This window comes from Lutjanus erythropterus, chromosome 19 (genome assembly GCF_056507025.1).
Source record: "Lutjanus erythropterus isolate fLutEry1 chromosome 19, fLutEry1.hap2, whole genome shotgun sequence".
Taxonomy (NCBI): domain Eukaryota; kingdom Metazoa; phylum Chordata; class Actinopteri; order Lutjaniformes; family Lutjanidae; genus Lutjanus; species Lutjanus erythropterus.
The window spans coordinates 26,673,074-26,675,666 of NC_139335.1; the positions used below are offsets into that span (position 1 = coordinate 26,673,074).

Genomic DNA, 2,593 nt, shown 5'->3' on the forward strand with positions numbered 1-2,593 from the left:
AGTGTTACTCAATGCTTCCGCTTGCTGCTGGTGCTGATCACTCTGCCCTGTCATGCTGCAACATCTGGCCAACAGACATCCAGCCCTGACTCCACCTGAGTTCACCACACAGTTACTGAAAAGTACAACTCTGCCCTCTAGACTAAATAAAAGACATTACACTTAGAATTGAGACAACACAGTTGGTTACTTGACTAAAGTCTGAAGGTATGTATAACTGAAGAGATAAAATCAGCTCAAACTTTGAACATTTCTGCAGTCAGTGTTTAGAATGAAACAAGTAAAAACAAAATCTCTTTTCTGTCTCAGATCCCCGGGTTGTCTCTCCAAACATCACAATACACCCTGTCTGGGATGGAGAAGTTGGGGCCTCACAAGTCAAACTCATCTGCACCCTAAGTGGCTACTTTCCAGACAAACTGAGTGTGAAGTGGAAACGAGACAACCAACCTGTAATTTATGCACCAATCGAAAGGAAGCTGCAGAGTTTGGACAGAACAGAGAAAACCTTCAGTCTAAGCAGTGAGATTACACCAAATATGAAACAGTGGGCAGCTGGCTCAAAGTTTACATGCAGGGCCACTCACAATGATGCTGAATTTGTGAAAACAATAAGTATTTGTCAGGGTGAGTATATACAGCTATTGTCTTACAGCGCAGTATGGACATTGTTGCTATATCATGAATTTTGTCAAATTTAAAAGAAAATGCATGTTGGAATAAACTGAGTAGTTTGAATGACATTAACATCTATGACCATTTTCTATCTGCAGTCCATGCAAGAACCCTTCCTTCCATTCATTTGGAGATTCCCAGATTCAAGACAGTGATGATGGCAAATTCTCAGACTTTGTTTGATGCCAAGGTGACCTGGCAGATGGATGGAACAGCCCCATATAGTATAAATGTAAACCAAATAAGAAACACAACTAATTTAATAAGCACTCTAACAGTTGACTTGAGTCGAAACGACTGAAACTTGTAAAATGTAAAGTTGAACATCCCTGTCTCCCATCCACTGAGGAGACTGAGGCTGAGGAAAAAGTTTCAGGTAAGAGGATCATATAAAAAGAAAAATCAGGTGTGTTGTGAAAGTGAAAGACATACAATAAATAATTCTACTTTGTTTACTGTCTGTATCATCCAGCTGCAGATACATCAATGGAGATCAGGAGATCTCTCCCAGATTTACTGAAGGGAAACAGCTCTGTGTTGGAGTGTGATGCCACAAGACTCTCTTCCAGTGATCTGTACATCACCTTTCAAGCCAACGGTGTTGACATCTCTGACAAACAGTTTGTTGATCTTCCTGAAACCCCAGAGCGCCATTCAATCAGTAGATGCTTCACTGTCCCTCAAAACTACTGGAAGTAGACACGAGTTGCAGTTTCACCTGCAAAGTGAATCAAGGCTTCACTGGCAGCTTAGTGCAACATAATATTTCTGAATGTTTTTTCTTTTTAGCTTTCCCAGTTGTTGCCCCTGTACCAAACGTTTTGAAACATATTGCACACATTGAGAATCAGTGTATATTTACAAAAAAGAAGGTCATCAGTTGGACATTAAATATCTTGTCTTTGTACTACTGTTTAATTGGATATAGGTCAGAAAGGATTTGCAAATCATTGCATCCTGAATATTAATATGTTTTGGGTAGTTTGAATTTAACCTGTAATATATTTTTTACAAAACAAACTGTTCACTATATCCTGATATATATTTCCTATGTTTTCTCCTTTTAGACTAAGTGATGGTGATCACAGGACAGATGACTTTTTATGATCCAAATGTGGATGTTGGATGATTTTGATGGCATACAGTATATCTACTTTGAAAGTGTAACTAATGTACACAAACTGTATTCATTTCTTTTTATGGTACAGTTACATATCTGGTGTGGCATGTATGTAACACGTGTGTAAGAGGAAATGAGAACAATAAATGAATTAACTCTCTGTGTACCTTCATACAAATTTTTGTGTGTTTGTGTTTTGATTAAATGTAATGTTTTGACTGTGTTCATGCACATGGCCTAAAACTTAACAGGGCTTTATCTTTTTTGGTCAAGTTTTGAAATTCAGTATCAGCTTTTATAATAGTTCTATAATGCACTGTGTAATAAATTTAATTCCCTTGAGCTCCCTTGACACATATACGTGTCCACTGACTTCCATTAAAACCACAATTCTTTGGTCCCCTGTAAAAAAGACTTTTTTTTGGCTGTTTAGTGTAAACCCTTGAACTCAGTTGATTATGCATGCTCCTGCAGAACAGTTAGAATATCTAATTAAACTTAAGTAGACTGTATGTGTTGTCAGTGATGTTAGGATCCAGTGTATATGCATGTTTGATCAATTAGTGTGTGTGCATCTAAAATACAAAGACTAAATCCACATGGAGAGAAATAGCTCATTGTAAACCCATAAATGCAGTAAAATACTGTAAGCTTGATTTTGATTAGACTTTTACTTTGAAGCAGTGGTGGCTGGTCAGTACCTTTAGCATTCATCTGAATGCTGCTGGTATACACACAACCAGCTCTGGGTGGCAACAAAGAACAAGAGGCTAGATTGACATCAGATAATTAATACAA

At 37.7% G+C, this 2,593-nt stretch overlaps 1 pseudogene across 1 annotated transcript; it reads left to right on the top strand.

The window, feature by feature from the left end:
- Positions 1 to 299: 299 nt before the first annotated feature.
- LOC146309994 (Ig mu chain C region secreted form-like) lies at positions 300 to 1,517 on the top strand (annotated as a pseudogene). The gene is made up of 3 exons (XR_014772427.1): positions 300 to 627; positions 774 to 1,051; positions 1,148 to 1,517. The product of XR_014772427.1 is annotated as an Ig mu chain C region secreted form-like (transcript).
- Positions 1,518 to 2,593: the final 1,076 nt, after the last annotated feature.